This window comes from Panthera onca, chromosome A2, assembly GCF_046562875.1.
Source record: "Panthera onca isolate mPanOnc1 chromosome A2, mPanOnc1 haplotype 2, whole genome shotgun sequence".
In the NCBI taxonomy this organism is placed as follows: domain Eukaryota; kingdom Metazoa; phylum Chordata; class Mammalia; order Carnivora; family Felidae; genus Panthera; species Panthera onca.
The window spans coordinates 38,664,699-38,688,576 of NC_138340.1; the positions used below are offsets into that span (position 1 = coordinate 38,664,699).

General features: G+C 42.4%; 1 protein-coding gene across 8 annotated transcripts in view; it reads right to left on the bottom strand.

The window, feature by feature from the left end:
• FOXP1 (forkhead box P1) overlaps positions 1 to 23,878 on the bottom strand; it is a 506,962-nt gene that overhangs the window by 331,382 nt on the left and 151,702 nt on the right. For all 8 annotated transcript variants that reach the window (XM_060633752.3, XM_060633758.3, XM_060633761.3 and 5 more), the window contains one exon: positions 24 to 84. The gene's annotated coding sequence lies outside the window, so the exon portion shown is untranslated. The remainder of the gene's footprint in view (positions 1 to 23; positions 85 to 23,878) is intronic.

The following is a 23,878-nucleotide window of genomic DNA, read 5'->3' on the forward strand; positions in this document are numbered from 1 at the left end:
TCCACGAATCACATCGCGTTTACCTTTTTTGGCTTCCGGAAAGCAATCTTCAGGTATAGTCACCTCAAAAGGTCACTTCTTACCCTGAAAACAAAAGAGAACATCAAAACCTGAATGTCAAGAGAAAGGAGCAACCACCTATTTGCCAGGGACAGATGCAAAAGAACTCCGGCACATTTCATGGCAAGTGACTTTCAGAGTTAATCAAAACAAGTCCCAAGACCACTGATCCGGTGCACAGGCCGGTGAGCTCCTCAAGACAACAAAAATAACGTGGGTGGAAAAAGTCAAGGTGAAACATTGCGAATTTTGCATATGAACTTTTTCTCATCTTGTCCTCCATCAATTTATTTTCTTGTGCAATAATACGTGACTCATAGGCTTTTGTTTTTGGAAACCAGACTGCTCCTTGAACGTGTCTGTTTGGTTAGCATCCACGACATCTCTGATTTCATTAAAGCACGGGCTTGTGGGGTTTTTTTCCCCCTTAGGAAGAGAATGAGTTCTGAGAGACAAGATGCCTTTATGCCAACCTGGACCTTTCAAAATGAACCAGGATCTGCAAGTTTGGGGGGGGGGGGGGTGGTTAATCGGTTGGCGAAAGCTGTTCACACAGTGTTTTCCATTTAGCCTATATCTACCAGATCTACCAAGTTAAATAAAAATGGTTTGTGTCAGATGAAATAAACAATTGAAATCAAGCTCCCTAAAACACAAAGAAAGCCTGGAACATGTTTTATCCTGCATCTGCATATACTCTCTTATGCAAAACAGTGTGTAATCCTTTAAGAAACATTACAAGCTGCCTCTTTCTGCCCATGTAACTGGGATCAACATATGGCACAAGTGAAAAGAAAAACATTTGTTTATTAATTTAGATCAAGTTACCGACAGGGTACAGGATTCATTCCCCATCAGCTGACCAAATGCTCATGTAATTTTTTTTTTTTTAAGATGCTAAGACCAGATCACCATTTGCCTAAAATGTTAATATCCTTTTGCTCACTCTTCAGAACAATATGTAATGAAGTGGTTTTAATTTTATACAGAATATATCCCTGCTTATCCCTCTGCTGTCAGCCCTGAATGTGGAAAGGCAAACATTATTGAGAAGAGTTAAATCTTCTTTCACAAGGGCTAAAATATGACAGTGGCACTTTGGTGAGTACTATCTTTGAGGAATTGATCGGAGGCCAATTTATGACATTTCCACAAGCAAGTGTATGCAGATTCTTGCCATAAAGATTGGAAAAAAATGCAGGCTCTGAGTGAAATCATAATTTTCATGTTTACTGTAAGAGGAAATTGGAGGTTTTCACCATAAATGTTCACCATTTGGGTGGGGGAAAACCCTAGCCCTGGGACTTAAAATTACTATTTTGCAACCTGCCCCAAACCTTTTTGTTTTTACACAAAACAATTCAAATTGAAAATGAAAATTTTGAGACACACTGCTGATGTGTGACTCCAGGATTGGTTTCTCCACTGGTGAGAATTGTCACGAGGCATCTGGTGGTGAGAAAACAGGGAGCAATGATGTTGGGGTCCTCAAGGTAATGGGGAGGCTGGCAAAGCAGCCCCCGGCCTCCCAAGCGAAAAGAGCACATTAAATGCAAGAAACAGCAGCAATCTTACACCCCAGAAATTTCCATCTCATCACTCAGGCAATCTTAAATGGAAAGTAAGCGAACTGGCAGGTTCTACTCAATTCAAGGCAAGAACAGCCCTTCTCCCTCCTTTTTCCTTGAGATGTTCTCCAAGGCGTGCTCTCTAAACTAATTTTCATGTTAATCTATTGAGTTGCATCTATTTTTGCATGTTTGGCAGTCAGATCTATACAGTATTAGGCTTTGCAATGCAGATGAGATTGCTATCATATAGGCCCGGCAAACAACTGGACCTTATTAAAATTTAATTTAAGAAAAAAAAAACACACTGCAAAAATGCCTACTTTGAATAAAGTTATCTTGAACCCTGTATTCAAACCTGTAGGAGGATTTCAGGTAAGAAATGGGCTATTTCTCCACGCACCTGTCTACACAGTACCGTGTGTCAGTGAACACAGAGCAAAATTATAAGCTGATTTACCGTCATAGATTTTACAAGTGTAATTTTCCCCTAGGGAAACAAAATTATACAAGTGACCCTCCAACTTACAATTACTAAAGCAATACAGAATTGGCTACTTTTAATTTTTACTCATACAAAAAAAATTGGCAGTGGGATACAAATCATGGTTTCCTCCATTCTGGGGTTCCATAAATTTTAATGCATATCCACATTTGACCACTCATTTATTTATTTCTGTTGATTTTAGTTTTTAGGATACATTAGCCAAGTAATCGGAAAGGTACTTTTCTAGCATTGCAGAGAACAGATGAATAGTTCAACAGCTGTTTGCCATCATGCTAAATTAAATGAAATGTGTCAATATAACAGACAAGAAAATTAGGGATTAGTACTGGGGCCTGAGTCTGCATCACTACGAGCCTAGAAGAATCAGAAATCAACAACTAGGACAACAGTCTGCAGTTCATTTTTCTTCCAAAGTGTAAAACTTCCACTTCCAGAACTATTTTCTTTTTTTCTTTGTTAAACAATCACTTTTATTTATCAAATATATCAACTGTTTACCTGAATGCTTACTCACAGCACAAGCATCAAAACTAAAATTATGTAAAGCTGGTTTTTTTTTTAAGATAAAAGAAAAATATTCCCCTCCAGCCCACTTCTCTTCTTTTAAAACGCCGTTACCATCTGAATTGCATTTTCTTTTTCCTCTCTTTCTGAAGTTTCCTATTGGTTTTAGGTTTTAAAAGTGAGCCAGGAATACGGTAAATAGAAATGACTTATTTTCCTTTATGTCATTCTCTGTACAGTTAAGATCCTGTGAACAACTACAAGTGATCCTGGTGTGGCCTCCTCACTGCTGTTCACAAGGGTGTTGTTTATCTGAATCAATGTGCTGACCATAAAGACCGTGGGTAAGACACCAATCTTCAGCAGCAACCCATTCGTTAGAAAACTTAAGGTACTCTCCTCTTCCTCCACCTTCCCAACCCCCATCCCCCCACTCCTTAAGAATTTTATTCTGTAGACCTCTTAGGTTACCACAATGCTTCAATGTCATACTTTGTTTGGGTGTCTTTGGCCCCTAATTTAATCCATGTAATAAATAATACATAATGCCAACTGGCATGGCCCAGTTGGAACCAATTGCAGGTGAACATGGAGGTTTGACTTCGTTTCACAAGACTGAAAATGAACAATATATTCTCTACTTTTCCCACTATGAGTATTTCCCCGCGTTCTTTCATGGCAGCTAAAGGGAATGATTTGCATCAGGACTTCTGCATTGTGTTTCATTTTATACAATTATACAAAGGGACCACGAAGGATGACCAACGTTTTTCACCTTAACCTTCAGTCCCCCAAATGATGCCTTAAATCCACTGTCCATCAGTGTCATCGGGGATGCGAAGATGTCACGGCCAGCTCTTGGCCCACAATGAAGGTAGCAGATGCTTTCCTTAAAGTCCAGTAATCTGTCTCTGGCTAGAGAATGCTTTCTCTTAAAGTCCAGGAACACGGTTCAAACTTCCAACACCCCAAATACTCCAATCAAAGGACATAGACTTCCATCAAAGAAAACAGAAGGTCTATACGGGCCAATTTCCCAGAGACTGCTGTCTCGAACCAGTGACTCCTAACACATGGATTTTAATGTCTTTTCAAACATTTCTTAGAAAAACAGGAGAATATCAACACAAATTTGCCGAGCTGAAAAATGATAGTACAAGGGTCACTTCATTTTCTGCACTCAAGACAAGAAAATCCACTCCGAAATCAACCACAAAGATCCCCCCGCCCCTCACCCGGCACCCTGCTCTAATAACTTCAATATTGAGTCAGGCTTACAGGAAAAAAAAAAAAAAAAAAGCAAAGAGGGCAGGGAAGGAAGAGAAAAAAAGAAATAAGAAAAAGAAGAAAAAGGGAGAGACGTCAGGAGTGCCAAAGAGGTGGGGGAAAGAGAAACAAAAGAAGGAAACTGAAAAGGAAAGAAAGAAAAAGTTAGAGCTGTACAGTGCGGGCCTCTAGGACACCACCCAGGCCTGCTGGGTTCCAAGTGCTACATTTCTTGTACTTGGGTCTACCAAAGAAATCAACCACCATGCCCCAACGTCCCCTCCTATGGCTGCACGGAACACTTTGTTTCCTTTCTCCTTACCCTCTGTGACTCTCGCCAGATCATGGAACCTAACTTTGGGGTCCATTCTAGTAAGAAAAACCTAAAACAACTCGAAGGTTAAGCCACAGGATATAGGCAGCCCCAGCCAAGGCGAACCGGCGAGATTACTGGAGGCTGGCAGTCAGCCCAGCGACAGCTCCACATGGGTCCATCTCACTGGGAGAAACTACTCTCTCTTACCTTACAGAAAAGTAAAACCCTGGCCGTGGTCATGTGAAAATATTTTATGGGTATCCTTTAACAGCCTTTAAATGTTGAAACCTAAAAACAATATTTGCTGTTTTCTCTTTGAAGCTCTAACAAAGCCTTTGTTTTAGATTTACCTTTAGTGTGCAATAAGAGTTAATAATCAAATCCATCCCAACCCCCACAAATGTTAAACAAAAAGATAAAAGAAATGCAAATAGCTATTGTCATGGAAAGTTAAAGTACCTGTCTGTATTTTTAAGTGAAAACTATTATCTCTATCAATCAAAATTTAAGAATACAATAGCACTAATCACAGAAGGTGCTCTCAAGGAGTTACTTTTCCTCATAAAAAAAAAGTATTTTTCCCCTTAAAAACCGAGTATAAAAGTCATATACTTACAATTAGATAGGGTATTTGTAATTTTATTATTAAAAACCTTCAGCAGCCTCACTGTTAATAAATGCTTCGAAGTCTCTAGACTGATTTGTACCCAAGAAGACCCAACTCCCTACATATTTTAATAAGGTTGATGAAATTTTATTTAAATTCTCACAGTTTCCAACCTGCGGGAGAACAGCACACTCTTCTGTTGAAAAGAGTTACTCAAGCAGAGGCAACAGTTAACTGGTAATGAAAACTCCTTTTAGACCCTGGACACAATTCCTGGTCCCTGAAATATCTTTACATAGGACATCTCTTCCTTGGATGGTGCATCCTTCTTAGTTGTGGCAAGTCATTTTTGAAATTATAACACTCTAAAAGAAAGCAGAGTCCTACCATCATAGCCCAGAATGATCTAAGTGCACAGTACATCAATTTCTCTGAGTCTTTTTTTTTTTTAATCCACTTTTTTAAAAGACTGGATTAGACCCTGAATATGGTGCTTTCTAAAGACAGCACAGGAACAAAAAATAGCAAGACCCCAGATAGTAAAACAAACAGCTCAAGATTAAAATTCCTAGAGCAAACAGTTAAGCCAGGATGCCATTATGCAGGCTGAGCCTGGATGGATGTCTCCTCTACGGTGGGGCCAAGAGGCTGTCATCCCCCCCACACACACACCCCCAGCAAGATCAGATTTCCTTCCCTCCCGACCGCCTCTCTGAGCATCATGGCCAACCTCTCTAGTGTGCTATTAATATCAATGAAGAGACGATTCGATTTCCACTGAAGAAAACCCTTCCTATTCCGGCACAGAGCTTCGGGGAGGACCCTGGCCCGGGTATAGACAATACAGCAGCAGAGTTTCACTGCTTTCTTACAGTTCGGTCTTCCACACTGTTTGAAGGCTTTTAGCAAACAATGGCAGCATTATCTCCAGGACAGTTACAAAACAGGATTTGTTAGGACAAAGAATAATAAAGCTGTTCCTCTCTCTCTCTCTTTCTCTCCCCCCCCCCCCGTTACCCCCCCCTCCCCCCGCCCCGGTTCCAAAGAGGCTCTCTCGGCCAGTCCAAAATCCAGCCACGGTTCCTAAGAGGCACCTGCACTTGTCTATATCAATGCAGCCAGCAACTGACAACGGCCCAGGAACCAGGACCCAGGTCGCTGGCAGGAGGCGCCCAGAAGAGCAGGAAAGTAGCCTCTCAACATTTGTAAAATGAAACAAAGTATCAGCCTTGGCTTTCGCACACACTTACCCGTTCATGCTGAGGAAGGAAAGCTTTGGGGCCGGAGAGGCAATTTTCACACAACGGAAGAAAGTTGAGAGTTTGTAAGGGAGAAACTACAGGCGCTTGGAAGCCTGCGGGCTCTCAGGGATCCCAAGCTGGCGGCAGTGTGAGAAAGGACTGAAGGTATGTGGGCTCAACACAACAAAAGCCACTGCCTTACTCTAGATTAAATATGCAGGAAGAGGCCCCTTTGCATAAACACAAACACTCAGCAAATGAATAACTGGCTCAATCAGACGCCTGCTGTGCCTTCTACCTGTCCTCTCTCTGACAGGAGACACCGCCTGTTCCAGGGCACAAGGACTGAACAGGAGATACTTAAATGTTATGTTGCTATAATAACAATTAAAATGAATTGCATTCATTAGTAATTAAGAACTCACTCCTGGAGTTGGGGGGGGGGGGGGAGTAAGGGGGTAGAAAATATAGTGCTATTGTTTTATCTCCAGCTACTTCAAAAAGAAGTTGGGATAAGACACATCACTGGAGTTTTACTATAGCTTCTATTTAAATTTCTAACATTCCATGGAAGTGATCAACAATCACATTTCTCAGTCACAATATAAGGTCAGACATATACCTGATATATTCTGGATCTCTTTGTGTGTGTTTTTTTGCACTATGAACTGATGCTTATGAAAGGTCTCTTTTACATATGCATAAAATTTTACATATATAAATTACACACACCTACATGTGTATGTACATGAATATACACAGTTACACAGATAATAGGGGCACATATTTAATGTGAGCAGATAAACAAAAACTATGCCACTTTACACTCGTTAGTTCACTAATGATTTAAGGAACATAATTTGTGTCTTCCAAAATCACACCCCAAATGCCTGCCTTTCAAATGTCATCAATCCATGACCACTCATTTAAAAACATTATCCATATATTAGCACGGATGCTTTTAACTGAGTGGCCTCAACCACTTATAATTTCAATTAAATAACATAATTACAGTCAACAATTTTCTCCATTTCGGCAGAAAATATGCCATACCTCAACATAATTTGTCCTGAGAACCGAGGAATTGAAGCCAAAGGAAAAACACGCAGGCATTGGGACTTCACAAGGGCCTTTCCTCTTTCCTCCGCCTAGGGACTCAGCTCACTCCCCTCTAACCTCTCTCATATGTTCCAGCCACATGTTGGCCTTAGTAACTTAATTATTTTTTGCTAACTTTTGTAGCATTAAATGACTTCGATTGAAACATAAATAAGATTACGTTCACCTACTTCCTTCTAACGCCACATAGTCAAGTTGGGGGCAAATCCAGCAATGCTATAGGATGTGCATTACATTACTACTTGGACCAGAAAGGGTAGGTCACACATCCTTCACAGCCTCAGAGAACGTACAGCAATTACGCTAGCCAAGGGAAATAAGGCAGCTTTCTATTTCGAAACCAGGTTCTGTTTTATTAACACGACACTGCTTTCTGACTGCATCATTCTACTGCAAAAGCAAATGAATACTACTGAAAAGTTGGGGGAAAAATTACAAACAGGCAGAGAAACCCATCTCAAACATACATTATGGCATAACTTGGAGAAAAGAGAAAAAAAATGTTTTAAAGATTCCCAACCCCCCTCCACCACCAAAGAATAAAACACAGGTTCCTAAGAAGGGTTCCCAAAGAAACTAAAGACGCCTATTCTATTCACTATTTTGTCTCGAAATGACCTTCCAAATAAGGTGTTAGATAACCCACTTCCCCAGACGATAGTCATCTAACCTTGATGCAAATAAACCATAGAACAAAATTTAATCAGTATATCACTGTGAAAAAGCCTTTGTCCATCCCAATGGAGCTTCTAATGACTGTTTTGGCAGTTCTGGCGGGTAGTTATGCTTCCCAGCTCATCTATATCTCATACTGGTTGAGCAAGCTAATGGAAGTGCTGTTAGTGGAATCCAATATTAATGCTCTGTATCGTGCAAACCTGGATGCAACTGAATATATTATACAATTATAGGTAGTATCTAATTCCATAGGTATTAGATACCGCACCCGAAATTAATATTTTAATGAGAACAGTGAAATAAAGCAGACAGTCCAGGTAAGGGATCCATGCATGAGTGCTGGATACTGGAGCCAACGGCTCAGACACAGGGATTGTGACAAAAATCCGTATGCAAGCTTTAGATGCTGAGTGACACATACTGATGCACAGAGTCAAAGATGTCATCCTCACACGAGCGCCACTGGCTGTAAGCTTGAGCGAGAATGAAGGAAGAAAAAATGGGGGCGGGGGAGTCGCAGGGAGGCCTCCAGAAAATAAACAGGGTGTACAGTTTCAAAGGCTGCAGACACAGACATTTCATTGTTCAAGCCAATTATCAGTGGAAAATAATAACAACAGATGGATTCAGAGTCACTGACTTTTCATATGCACTTCATCTCAGCGGAACAGATGATGAAACGCGAGAGCTATCTCAAAAAGGCAAAACATCTTTCAGTAAAAGAACTCTACAGTCCAGATGGGGACCTTCTAAGGCTGCTGATTATCTTCTTATAATGTTGTAAGATAGACTTACTAAAACATTTCAAGAACGGATCAGATAGGATGCGCACAATGGCTTCATTATTGGAAGGAGTCGCCTCAGACTTGTGACTTAAAGAGGCAGAGATTTCAATAAGGTGAGGACTGTAAGTTTCCTGTCTTCTCATCAGGGACGGCAGGTTCCAACTCAGGCTGGAAATCTGTGCACGACAGAGAATAAACCGGTGCCCAAGGATCCTGAGCGTGTGCTCTTCTCTCGTTTGAGCAAAGAAAAACGAGATACACTGGGATTGTGGAAAGGACATTAAATTATTCTGAACCATTCTATCACAACGGGGGGAAAAAAAAAGCTACAAAGCAATTCCTTATTAAAAGCATTCAGTGATAAAATATCATCTCTTATACGCAGTTAGGACATCTTAACTATCCCTTGCCACTGGTGATGGCAAAACATAATTTGCTTTCAGTAGGAAATAAATATAAATTTCAATGGTGGGGTGATCCACAGTTGTAAGGAAAGCCAGCCAAACACCCAGGCTAAAGGAAAGAAAGCCACCAACCTATCCCCAAGCGTTCTCACTTAACTTAAATCCCACCAACTCAGGCTTGCTGATAAAACACAATAGGTAAACCACAACCTGAGAAGTGGCTGTAAGTAATAGAAAAAGTTAAAATTTCTAATCAAATGAGCCTCATTACTACTGGAAAAACAACCTATCTATTCTGCCTCTCTCCCTCCATCCATCCCTCTGTCGTCAACTCTACATTTATAATTTTGCAAAAATCTTTCTCTGAATTGACATAATGTGGCTGAAATCAGTGTGCTAATAAGCAAGAAGAAAAGCAGGTCCTCCCACTATTTACTAACGTACTTAACATTTTTAAAAAATGTGTTTATAAATACACTGTTGACTTCACAAGTTTATAACGTAAATAAAAAAAAAACACTTTTTTTTCCTTTTCTTTTTTTTTTTTTTTAGAGCAAGGCTTTTCTTCAAAGTACTCTGACAAGAAAGTAAATTCAGAGCAGAACATACAAGCATGAAGAAAACACCGCCAAGGGCAAAATTCTGCAACTGCTTTAAGAAGCAAACAAGAACACAAAAGATGTGTAATACAACCATCTGGCTCTCCCCATACTGTATCAATGCCTCAACTTTATCCCCCCCCCACCCCCTTAGCCAGCCCACACCAATGCCACAAAACCAAATGGCTTCACTTATGTTTCCTGCACGGCAAATTTACACAATGCACTAAGAATGCAAAAGTGGATTTTTACACATAAACTGGTATCTTAAAAATTTTCCCCACCTCAAGTATTTTGTTGAACCTCACTGTGATAAAGACATCCCCACACGTGCAGAAATACTTAGGCTCAAGAGAAGCCCCCTTCAAAACTTGAATCTCTACCCTCTCGTGCTTTCGGCTATAATCAGACACTAGAAGCAGGCATCTGAAAGGCAAATTCTGAAATTATTCCCATTAGACCTTCACTTTTTTTTTTTTTTTTTTTTTTGTCTTTTTGCTCTACATTGTGGGTTATTTCCCCCTACTTACTACTTGAAAGAACTTCACTCATGTTGGATCACCATCCTTGAAAGTCTCCATGCTGACTGGAAATTTTCCTCATTTGGTTCGTTCTACAAACATTTCGTGAGCCAGTGCTGTGGGGTCTGGGGCTTGCTGGACAATGGGTGACCAAAAGCATCATTTTCCCAGAGAAGGACAGAACCCGCCTAGTACATTAAACCAGAAGGTTTACAATTTAATTTAAAAAAAAAAAAAAACCAAAAAAAAAAAAAACTCTTCTATACACAGGTTGCCTGAAGCATTTAATTTAATTACGTACTTATTCGGGAAGGCAGATATAACAGATATCTGAAAAGTTATTGCACATCTGTAGGTATCCCAATGCTTTCAAAGGTGGGAATTAAGACTTTTAATGCAGATCTCTGGGCAAAATCAACACGGGTCATCATAAATGGGTCTCACAGAGGGGCAACAATGAAAAAGAATAATAACTGGGAGAAAGCTACTCTTATAGGCCAACTCTCTGCTTTTTCTGCAGGGCCACACTGGAGGCAGGCAGTACCTACCAGGAAAGCGCTCTTGGCTGAAATCAAAACTTGCATGCGGGAGGCCATGTCTGGTTTACTTCCGTTTTCTTGCTGACCATGATGTTCTACCTTCCCTGCATCTCTCTCCGTGTTCCGGGATAAGAAAGCCGTGCCTAGTGTCTCGACACGCTGATTCTCGATTCCCTTCCGGGTGTTTCTGCCCAAGACCATAGAGGCTCCTGGTCTGGACAGCAGTGGTAATCTTAGGACACACACAGTGGATCCAGCCACCGCGCAAGGGATTCCGCTAATTGTTGAAGCCCGCACTAGTGTCCTAGTGTCTGGCCACCGGTTGGCAGACACGGATCACGGCTGCCCAGCAGACCTAGGTTAACACAGCTGGAGCCAGATGACAAGCTCTCCAAGACGTTCTTCCCATGGCCACATCTGGCCCCTGGTGGCTCCAATCTGCCGCAAAACTGATTTTGTTTGGTTTTGCTGGGAAAGGTTAGGACACAGATAAAGCCAGTCGTGTTAATCTTGACTGTGAGCACTTCAGTTTTAGGACAAATTATCAGACTGTAAACTCCACGAAGGCAAGGACTTTATCTGTCCTGCGTGCCGTATTGCATGCCAGTACGCAGCAGAAGCTACATACGGCAGTTGTTCAGTCCATACGTATGAAATGAGCGACACTAACCAGCACGTTCGTGGAATAAAAACATTCCTGGGTGTCATTGTGGTTCCTCTATTCCCACTATTATATGCACCATAGATTACACCTGGGTGCATACAGAGGAGACCCCGAGCAGCTCCATGGTTCAATTTTACTGTCAGCGAGACAGTGGGTTCGAGAATGAACCCACTCCTGTAGTCACTCAGGCGGGAAGACCTCCCAGAAGTCCTTCCCTGAAAATAACAGCCTCCCGGTATTACCCAGTGACCACCTTAGTGGTCCTTAAACTGCAAAACTTGGCAGCTACGTGCCTACAGGGTTTGCAAATGACTTAAAAGTAGAAACTTACCTTTTGGCCAACAGAAAAATGCCAAATGATGAGGCAACTTTTCCTGGCACCTTTTCATTCCACTTCCTTTCCCATGCCTCTCTTCCTGAATTCTCGGACACTGGCAGACCCCAGTTCCCTTTTCCACTCAACTTTGACCTCTCTCTAGGCTTTTCCACACCTCACCACCTCTCCAGATCCCACTAGAAACACACCCACAAACGCCAGTGTAACTTAGAACCAGGTGGGACTCGCCCTCCTGGCTCCTTAGGTAGGAAGGGTTCTGATATTTACAGGATGTTACACTGAGAATACTGATGCTAGGGGGTCTTTAATCCTCATGACAATAAAACGCTGCTAAATACCCCCGGAACTTGATAGAGGACCAGGGACATTTGGTAGAAGCCTAGCATGGCTGTTCACATATGATGCTGCTTCCCCAATACAGCAAGTTAACGTTCCTAAAACAAGAATGGCTGAAACGGGCAGATGACTTTGACAAGCTCAGCATATGGTCTTCAACGAAGCAAAGCTACTCAGAAGTGCAATAGATGAAGCTGTTGCCTGAACTCGCTCCCGTTTCTGTCACGTAAGGCAGCGGGGGTAGGGTGGGGGTGATTCTTTTCAACTGATGATTTCAGTTTCTGAGGTGCACTGTGTCCACTAGGGAGATCTGGGGCTACCACGTCCCCTTGGAAGGAACCGCGTGCCTCAGAAGGGGTGGGCCAGGAAGACCCACCCCCGAAATTGCCTCTCCTTTGTTCCTATTTTCTGGAATTACTTTAAAACTGGGAGAATGGCTTTCCAGAATTCCACAATCACAATGAAAATGTAAGATAATCAAAGGAGAAGCAGGACAACAGGATGCAAACACTGGATTCCCAGTCCTTTCGCTGGGAACAGGCCAGAATGTAAAAACCACCGAAAGACAACAGAAAAAAAATTTTTTTAATTAGGGAAAAATGTCAGCAGATGGGGGGAGGACGCCAAGGCTGACCATATACAGAGTGAATATCTTTCTTTTTTTTTTTTAACGTTTATTTACTTTTGAGGGGGCGGGGGAGGCAGAGAGATAGGGCAACAGAGGATCCAAAGCAGGCTCCACACTGATAGGAGAGAGCCCGACGTGGGGCTCGAACTCACAAACCCTACAATCATCACCCAAGCCGAAGTCCGACGCTTAAGAGACTTAACAGGCACCCCGCATCTCTTTATTTCTTAATGCTTCCTTGGGTTGCCTCAATTAAAACTAAATACTATATAATATCGTACTGCACAGTCTAGTTTAATCTAGGATAGTTCGGTCGTTATGAGCACAGACTCAAGTGCCAGAGTTCAAAACTCAGCTCTGCTGCTTACTGGCCTTGTGATCTCAGGCAAATTACTCAAATTCTCTGTCCCTCGGTGTCCTCTTCTGTAAAACAGGCTTAATTATAGTACATAATGTGCTTCTGAGAAATAAACGCATTAATGGAGAAAAGTGCTTGCACACGTGACTGGCACCTAGTGAGTGCTGAAGTCACTGTTATCATGCATGGAGATAATACAACTTAAGTAAATCTAAAACTTCCTACACCTCATTTCTGCCATCTCTACAGGCTGTTAATACTATCTGGTGATCTGCCACGCTGAAAGGTAGAAAAAAGGAGGGAATGTATATCAGATTTTAAACTTCTTAAGAACACGGTGCTAAAACAAAAGCAAAGTTCATATTTTCCCCCCTCGCTACTGGGTGGAGAATAGACTAGAGTTTCTAGCAGACTAGAGTTTCACCTACCTCAGTAGAGGCTAAGTCATTAGCTATTCAAGAGTGACAAATCCAAGCTCAGTGTCCACAGTTTATCCCACCAGTGACCAATAAGGATTTGAGGGACGTGTTCAAAGGACGGCAGGAGGGGAATCTGGCCTGGAAGCGAAAGGTATTGAAACACATTTTCTTGTACTTTTCAAGTCTGTGCATATAGATTCTGTTACTGATTTAGGATCTTAAACAGTTTGTTTATTTTTTAAATGCCTTTCAGCTCACCTTTAATAACATGTTTCTTTGACTTGGCTGAACTATGCCTCAGAAGAATTACAAGCGGGAATACGGCTGGGTGAAAGGTTCAGTGAACTAATCCACACCTGGTCCATGTAAAAAAAAAAAAAAGGCTCATATTTTCCATATAGAAACAGGCCTCTTTATATGAACCAGGCTTTTATTTAATTGGTAAGGCACTTTCCACACCGTACAATCTTTCATGAGCTTCTTCAGTGGGGTGGGGAAAAGGCCACAGAAACACCACCCAGTCATACTATGGAGATTCGTCAGTGACGACGACGACGACGATGATGATTGGGAGGAGGAAGACGACGAGGACAAGGACGAGGAGATGGTGGAGGACAGAAAAGCACAAATTCCAGTCAGAATAGGAAGTAGGTTTATGTTACCAGGAATTCTTTCACCAAGTTTTACTAGTAACAAAGGACAAGAGTGACCCCCCCCCCCCCCCCGAAATGGACATTCAGTGAGAGGTCTTCAGGTCTTCATGACAAAAACTCCGTTTTTTCCTGCACCAATTGTGTGACCCAGACTTTTAAGTGGAAAGAATAAGGCTTAGATGGGGAAAATCTCAGGTTCGAGAGAAAGAATGCACATGTTTCGGAGCTGAAAGGCACCTATGAGAGAGTCTAGTCAAGCTCCATCCTCCTGGGGAACAGACTCAGCATGTGCCTGAGGCCACACCAGTGGTGTGAATGAAGGAGGAACGAGAGCCTCTGACTCCCCACAAATGTGGAACAGCAGTGGCTAGAGGATGTGACCACTGGAAGGGGTGGATGAAACATCCATCATGTCAAATGGAGACTTTGGAGCAGGGTCCTGTGGCCAGCAAAGAGACATGGAAGACAGAGGAAGGAGTCACAAATGTCCCATAAATTGTGCCAGCCCCTTGGTTCAGAAGCTAAAATCTAATCAAGCTAGCTTTCTTCTATGAAGTCATTCACTGCAGGGCTCCAACATCTTGGTTTGCTCCTCTGTTTTATCCCTAAGAAAATCTCTTTTCGATCAACTCTGGTTTGAAAGCAGTGAAAAAGAAGGTATTTCTACATCCCAGGTAAGAGGGAGCAAAGTGAAGTACAAAGGACACTTCACTGGATCCACCAGCAACTCACCAAGAACGTGGAGAGCTCCTTGGCTTCTCCAGACCTCGGTCTCCATGCTGGGAAAGGAGCGGTAGGTACTCGGGGATCGCGTTCAACCGCTCCACAGTGGTCACCTCAACGAGTTGTGAAAATACTGAAACATCCACGTACTGGCTGCAAAACAGCCTTTGCCCCCAAGCTGTCTGAGTACACCCTTGGCCATGACTATGAACCTCCTAGGATCTTCAAGGCACAGTGGGACTCCATAGTGCCCAACTGCAATGTTCCACCTGCCACCCATCTCAGAAGGCCAATACGTCTGCTGCATCTAACGCCTACTTTGACCATCAACCTAGATGTTCTGAGACCTTTTCCAAGGCTATGAGGGGAGGACCACCAGGGCCAGCCTATGCCTGGAGGAAGCCACTACCTGGGGTCCAGCATGAGATGGGAAGGCTGGGTCAAGCATAACAGTGGGCTCATGAGAGACCCACCTTTCCTCAAGTTACTTCCCTGACTTGGAGCACCTGGATGTGGGCCTGGAGTCATGAGGCAAATCAGTGGAATCTTAGGGCAAATTCTTAGGGCTAAATTTGTTTTCAAAAGCTGGAAAGAAATATATCACTTTGAAACAACACTCCAAGTGAAATCCTGAGCTCTGGGGGAAATTACCAACATATGTAATCAAATTATATTTACCATGGAAATTTCTAATAGCTCATACTTTCTACTCTGCTTTTACAACTCTTTAGGAAAAGGAATATTTCTCTCTCCAACGTTCCAAATTTCCACAGCAGAGCTGAGGCATTATGCATGCTGAAATATATGGGAAAGGAAAAAAATTTCCCATTATTGTTGTTTCCTTCAACCCTCTGTACCTTCTATGCCACCATTACTCAAAAGTCACTCAAATATTTTGCTGGCTGACATGACGCCATGCAGTCACTTGATCAGGTGTGGGGTACCACATGGTATGAATAAATACTTATCCACAACCGCATATTAAATGGGAATTCGCAAAGGCGAGCTCTGGAAACAAAGACGTTTCTATATAGAAATATTAACTAAGAATTTAAGTAAATGGCCCCACTGGAAAAAAAAAAAAGTTCTGAAGTAGCAATATAAACTATATTTAATAGCAACAAAAAATATTTTCCTTTTGGGAAAGCAATTTGGGCTTCTAAAAGTTACTGCCTTTCACGTGACTTAGTACAGTATGGCTGAATTCTTTCATTTCCTAAAACACAGATGCTAGGCCCCAGAGTTCTACTTTGTGAGAGTTAATTTTTTTAATTCATCTTCTCCCAAATACAATACCCAAATAAGAAACTATTTTCGGTACCTTTCCCCCCACCCCAACAATTGTTATTTTCTTAAGCGCATGAGTATCGCACGTCCCAAAGAACATATGTTCCCATGGAAGGGGAAAAAAAAAACAGGCTCTAGAACTAATACACAATGAAAAATAAATTTAAAGCAGCCTTCTGGTCTGACATAAGAATATAAAAATGATATGAGCAAGAACAGCTTAGTTTACATACTTTTCAGTCACAGCTGCTGCTTTGAAACCACAATACCTTTAAAATGACATTTTAAGGAAACAGATACGGCAGGGCTTTAGCCATAGCTAGATGTAGCTAATGTTGAATTAAAGGGGCTTCTCTTTTTATGCACATACCTTATGTAACCCCATGCCAGTGGCACACTTAAGAAGAAAAGAATGATTCATTTTTAAGTAATATAGTGATAAACACACTGAGTCGCAAATAATTCTTCCCAGCAACAGTGTTCCCCCCTTTTTCCTTTAAAATCACCGGACTCAGACATCAAAACAGAGTTTTGAGGAGAGAAAGAACAAATCCCCTCTTCTTGGTTAATATGTAATTGGGTGCTAAAGATCTCTTGGTGATACCTGGGCACCTCCAGTGACAGGCATACAAGAGGCTCCTCCTATCTGTGCAAGAGATGCAGTCACTTTCCTGAATAAACGAAAATAACATACAATTAAATCAGGCTATTCAATTAATAAATTACTTCGGCAGACCTCGCAGGCCAAGTCCTATTTAATTACATAATTTAAAAAATATTTGCACATTGCAATCACTGAAATTGGCTTTGAGGTTTCATAATACACACTTAACACATGAGTTAGAGAACAAATTTATTTAATAAATGCAGGCCTAAGTGCTAGAAGGCCATACCACTCAAACTGCAAAATCACTTAGCACATCCTCAGAAAAAGCAAATAAACTTTTCCACTATTTAGACGAACGCTGCTGTTGGATGTCAGGAGAGGCTGGCTGGGTTTTTGCATTTTCCCCGTCATGTGTTGCCTGTAAATCTGACCGTTTCGAGAGGTAATTAGAATAGAGCTAAAGGACAAAATGGTTTCAGTTAAAGATAAATTAAAGATAAACTAAGGTGGAAGATGTCAAGAACCCAGTAGTAAAAACCTCTTTAGAGCAAAACAAAGAGAAGTCGTATTACCTCCCCCTTTTTTCACTTCTTAGAATTCCAAAATACACCATAAATTAACATGGTTACTGAGTGTAGAAATGTGTTCCATTAGGAAAGCACACACAAATTTAGGGGTGAGGAGGACATTCATAAAAAGGATAGAATTACACGGTATCCACACAAAGGGCAGAAACCTTTCAAAGCGACTGTACTTCTTATGGTTGTATCGGGGGCCATGATATTGCCATTAAGTGAACTTTCTAGAAAACCATTTGACCGCTTTGGCACCACAACTTGTTTTGCCTTCGCATTTTGATAGAAACCTTTGTCAAACACATACACTTCCAATAATCACTGCATGCTTGATATCCGCAAAAGCCTGAGAGCTTTCCCAGCCACACGGGGCTAACTCCGGACACTCAAGGTCTCCCAAGCACCATGACAAGGTTGTTAGCTTTGTTTACGGGTCTTTCTGGCACGCACTATCCAGACTGCTCTGCTTACCTCCAAAAAGCCTCTAACTTGCGGCTAACTAAGCACCAGTGAGAAAGGGATTTCAAGTTCTCCAATTTAAAAGTTTTGAGTAAGGTTTAAACCAAAGATTCTGGTGAGGACTTGAAATCTCTGTTAGGAAACAATAAGCAACTTCTGCTCTTAGTTCCAGGTCTCCTCCTTTCTCCTTCTTTCCACAACTTCTGGAAAGAGCCATCTCCACTCTTGGTGTCCATTTATTCACCTCCCACATCTCCTCTGTCCTTACCGAGGCCCTGAAACCTGTTGCCGACGTGAGCAAGGTCATTCAGTGTTTCATCTTTTCTGATTTGGTCTGGTGGCTCCATTTGGCAGCCGCTGTCCATTATCCAACAACTTCTCCACCATCCTCCGTTCTCCCAACTACTTCTCCTGCCACGGTCCTTCCCTCAGTGAATGTCGCTACCACCCACCCGGCAGATGAGGCCGAAGATGCTGGAGGCAGCTTTGCTGCCTCTGCCACCACATCTAACAGCCACACCTGTCCCATTGTCTCTTCTTCTTCCCAGGCAAGACTCACAAGCCCACACAAGAGAGTCTCGCGGGGGCTCTTGCAATTGCCGTCTCAAAGCTCCCTCTTGCCTTTGAACGTGCTGTCCTCAAACCTACCCATAGGGAAGACTAAGTCATCTTGAAAAATGCAAGTGGTGAAGTTTTTTCAATTCCCAGATTCAATTCTCACCACATCTTAGTATTTTTGATAGGGGGACGCCTCTCCAAATGGATGTGGTGCTTCATGTCCCACGCTCCCCGGATTGCATGGTCCCACCCTTGCTCAAAAAGTTCTTAGCCCGCTATGGTCCAGAAAGTCAAGGTGAAACGCCCGGAGGTACTCAGAGGGTCGTTCTTGATGGAGGCTGCTCTCTGGACTTCTGGTACCACCTCTTGCTGCCCCTCAACTTCCATCCAACCGCCAATGGATGCCACTGCGTGCCCTGTCCTCTCTCATCGCCAAGCCTACCATTTTACTCTGCCTCTTCTCTCTTCAACAGTCCTCACCTGGCCCATAAATGCCACTTCCTCCAAGAAGAAACGAATCGCTCTTCAGATCTATGCCCTTGTTATTTGTTCCATGTGCATATGGCACTTGCCGTGATGCAGCAATGATTCCCTTTTATTACACTGCTCTGTCGACCCAGTATTTTCCCCTGGTAACCTGCATGCCCATTCCATTAAAGACATTTAATACATCTCTTTTCTTCATCCCTCCTTCTTCATTTCTATTTTTTGGATGAGATGGAAGAGACATACAACATATTAGCTTCACACATACAGCTAAGAGATCTTCCTGAATGAATAAAGTTAATGAATTCTAGTCAACAAAATTCAGGGCAACAGTTCTCTGGTTCCTTCATAAAATTAACTCCTCCCAGTGTTAGTTCCTCCCCACAGTATAATCATTCGGCAAGGTGAGGTCAAGCAGATTGCATATGCACAGTATTTGTTCACAGCGCTGAAGACATAAGGTTATCATGGCTGATATCTATGTGAATGGGTGGTATACAGTTTGCACAAAAAAAATTTTACGTTCCCGTGAAGTAAAATCACCTTATTGTTGATAACACAGTGAAAAGGAAATAGAATGAGCAAGGAAGCTATAAGGATTTAATCAAATAGACTTCTTCTAAGTAAGAATGGAGATTCACTACCCACCAAAAATGCAATTACCCTCCCCCCCACTAACAGCGCTTTCATTTAGACTCCGCACAAAAAAAGCTTTCAGGTTATAAGACAATTTTACATTAAGGTCTTAGATGAACCTTAATGCCATTCCCTCTCCTGGACTTGTGGTCTGCTAAACTTCAGCTTTAATAATCTGAACATGCATCCCATCTCCAGAAACTCAAACTTTGCAGTCCATCTTCAAAACCGCACAGAAGAAAGAATGGTCTTCTGGCAAACTCGTGACCTCCAGTCGTTGGCAGATTTGGTAATGGTACTAAATCAAGAAACCTGGTACCAGCCAACAACAGCCCCAGACCCGAGAAATGACAACATGTAAGTGGCCAAAGGATAAAAGCCAACCTCTAGGAATGTGAAAAGACCAGAATGGGCTATAAACAACAAATAAGGCCACAGAACATTCTCCCTGGGGTTCATATTTTCAGAGACCCAGATCTAAAAATACCCAAAGAAATGTGTTTATAATGCAATTAAAAGCAACTGGAAGACATTCAGATTTATTTTTCATCATTTTGACTAGGCAGAGTCATTTCACTACTCTGATCCTCAGTTTCTTCATCTGCAAAATAGTGTAACGAGATCTGCATGGACAGTCGAACCTGAGTTTGTATGTTACGCTCACTGGTAGGACTTTTGTCCACGGCGTGTGTCATGGCGTGTGAATCAGAGAAGATAGTGATTTTTGATATGACTCCTATCTCATTCATTTGGTCATGTGGCGAATGTCAGTGAATATATACCACGCTGCAGCACAGGGACTGAAACAAGAGCAAGACTTAGCCTCTGCCCTCAAGGAGCTCATAGTCAAAATCTGTGCTGTCCAAAACAGTACTCATGAATCCCACGTGGATATTCTAACCAAAATTAAACACAAACTAAAGACGCAGTTCCTCAGTTCCTCATACTTCCCCTGCTCAAGAGCCACATGTGGCTACTGGCTGCATTTGGGCCACCACATTGGAAAAGCATAGAGTGTTTTCATCACTGTACAAAGTTTTACTGAACAGCTCTCGTCTAGAGGTGCAAGACAGTCAAGTTTGCAGGTACATCTCCACATACTATGACAAGTAATCATTTGGGAGAAGGAAACATCTTATAATGGAGCTGATCTTTGTGAACAACACGGGGTTTGGTTTTCCTAGAGCAGAGAGGGAGAGCTCGATGGAGCGAACGATATGTGCCAGGCCACAGAATCATCAGGAAACTTTCTGAGGTCCAGGAGCAGATGTAAGCTCTTCTTGGTGCCCGGCATATGAAGGTATGGGGAAGAGGTGGCCAGAGGAGAGGCTGGAGGAACAGTCAGGATCCAACTGTGAAGGCCTCCCGAGCCAAAGTAGGAGTCGGGGCTCAATTCACAAAACAGAGACACTGAAGCAGGGGAGTGACCCATGGGATATGTTTTATAGAAAACCAACCATGCGGTTCTTGTCAGCTCTGGAGATGCACAGGAGAACTACTCTGGAAAGCTTTTGAAAATGCTGACGCCAGTGCCCTCCCACTAACTGAATTATATCCATTTCTTGGCACCAGGCCCAGACCTAAGTCTTAAAATCCCAAAAGGACTCAAGTACAGCCAAGTTGAAAACCAATGGAGATGACAAAGAACTGGAAGCGTGATTAAGCTAGAATGAAGAAGTACAACTAAGAGTCTACTGCAACAGTCCTAACAAAAGGTGATGGTTCACCTAACACAGGAACAGGGAAGATGAGAAGAAAATGATTTTGGCAGAAATTTCTGGCCAATATTTCTAAGACACAGTATGACCTGGAAACCAAGAACATGAGCAATCAGAGAAGAAAAGAGAGAACACAACATGACAACTTTCATCATATGCCAATAATGACCAAGATCAAGCACTTAGAAAACTGAGCAGGTTAGGGAGGGGAAGAGCGACCACTAGCTCAGTTTTATAAGCAGTGCCTGCTCAATTCCTTAGAGCATCTGGTAGAAAGGTCCACGGGGCCAGAGGAAATATTTGCCTGGATTCTGCTAGAGCAGTAGGTCAGAGACTGGGGCACAGAGGATTTGCGAAGAGTGGTCGCAGAATCTGTACGCAGTAAAATACTTTCCTTTGAACTTCCACCTATGACAACATTAGAAAAGACACACACACACACACACACACACACACACACACACACACACGTTCAAAGTTCTGCTCTGTCTCCATCTACTCCACAGCATATGCCAATGCCCACACCTGCCTGGCATCACCAACAGGCCACAGGCATCCTGGCCCAACGTTACCACTTATTAACCGTATGGCCTTGGACAAATCACTGGACTGTCTGGGTCTGGCCTTCAGTTTCCGACCAAAGGAGTGTGCTGAACTAGAACTAGGTGCTACCAACAGGTCCCTCCAGTCTGGAGTGTCTATGACAAATCACATTCTGAAGAGCAGAAATTATAACATACAATTTATAGTAATTTCTTTCATTTATGTATGCAGTCATTAGCATAAAATTCTATTTGCCCACATTCCAGAAATATTATACATTCCTGAGATTATGCACACACACTTCATAAATCACGGTTTCAAAAAATTTACACACACATCCATAGTTCTCTTTTGTCTTAAAGGTAGGCACCAAAAGACACACTCGGCATATTGTTTAATCCTGAAGCATCCTGTTTACTCCTGAATACCAACTTTGTTTTGTTTGTTCCTCTGTAATGCTCAAGTAAGAGGTGGCAAACTTCAGTGCCAATAGGCTGACAGGGATGCAGGGTCACATTAATGAATAAAGCAGGCCAGAGGAAATCCCCCCACACCTGTCCCTCCACCCCCGCCCCAGCTAAGGCAAGCAGCCACCATCTGGCTCTGGGCTGCAGGTGCCGTTTGAGAACGTGGACCCAGGGTTGTTGCACTTTTTCACAACACCCAGAAATGCCCGGTTGTTCTAGGTGCGATCCCTTGATACTCGAACGCCAGCAAACAACACATGTGAGTTTAAGACGCGCAGATCAAACACAACTGGCCTGAAGCCGCCAGACTGTGCCCTGCCCCGAAGTATGCCACTCTTCTGTGGCTTTTAAACCTAAAAAAAAAAAAAACGTAAAACATGCATAAAACCAGAAGCTAGCTTCTGTTCCTGGGACGGTCCTGACAGTTGTTTTACCCTAAGCAAGCTGACCATCAATGCCAGTATGGACCTGAATGAAGCTATCTTCACATGGAGTGCCTATAAAAAAAAAAAAAAAAAAAAAAAAAAAAAAAGAAAAAACAACCTCCTCCAAAATGCACTATTTTTTATAAAACATCTGTGTAGCATTTGATAAATGAGTTCTTTGTGTACTAAATATCAAGTGGACTTTGACACTTAGAGATAAAAATGTGATGATTTATATTCTACTGATAGCAGCCATACATGCCTCGGTGTATTGCGAACAGAAAAATACTTTATTTAGCACCAATATTGCTCTATTTCTTGTGTTCAAACGGGGGGGGAAACCCCTTCTCTTATCATGATACCTTTCTGGCGCACATTAGCAGGAAGAGGCCAACCGTGCAAGGAATATGCCATTACTCTCTTCTCCAAAGCATAATGAAATGTGATCTTCTGCTACTCGATCACCTTAAAACCAGTGCCCTGGTACACATAAGAGGCAGTGATAATAAAAGGGGTTTGTGCTCAGGTCGACTGTTCTATACGTACCCAATGGACTCAACGGGTGGGAAATCCACGGGAGAAGCATTACAAGAAGCAAAGATGAAAAACAACAACCCGATAATAATTATAATAAAGCTCCAATGACGATGAAAAAAAAAAACAAAAACAAACAAACAAACAAAAAACCTGGCAGCAACCTGGGTTTCAAGTTCCTTCTGTGACGACTGTGATAGCAGAGCTGATGGTGTTCTGGCTCCCAACGCAAAACCTGTAACAGCGCTTCAAGAGGGAAGAATGTGTTTTTAAACCAAGTAAAATTCAACGAAAGCATCCTCATTAACCTACCTGCCTTGAAAAAAGCCTTCTTGTCCTGCTCATACCACATACTCACTGTAGGTCTCAGGTGGGTAAATACTGGGATAAACTTTAAGCGAATCCCTCGCTGGGAGGAAGGAAGAAAACAAAGGATGTAAGGGTTGGGGAAGATGGGGTGTGCGAGAGTCTGTTGGCTGAAGGAGGGTCTGGGTGAACTCCAAGTCTGGAAGGACCAACAGGACAGGGTAGAAAGAGATGGTAAACCAACTGGGAACAGCAGCAGTAGGAAGAGAAGCAGTCATGAGAAAACAACACTTAATGGTACCCGGCACAGCACTACAATGTTCTCGCTCCCATTTAACAGGTGAGCAAACTAAGGCCCAAGCTATAGAGCTAACAAACGGCACAGCATAGATTTGAATCCTAACGTCCGTTGCAGAATCTGACGTCACAACCACCGTGCTACGC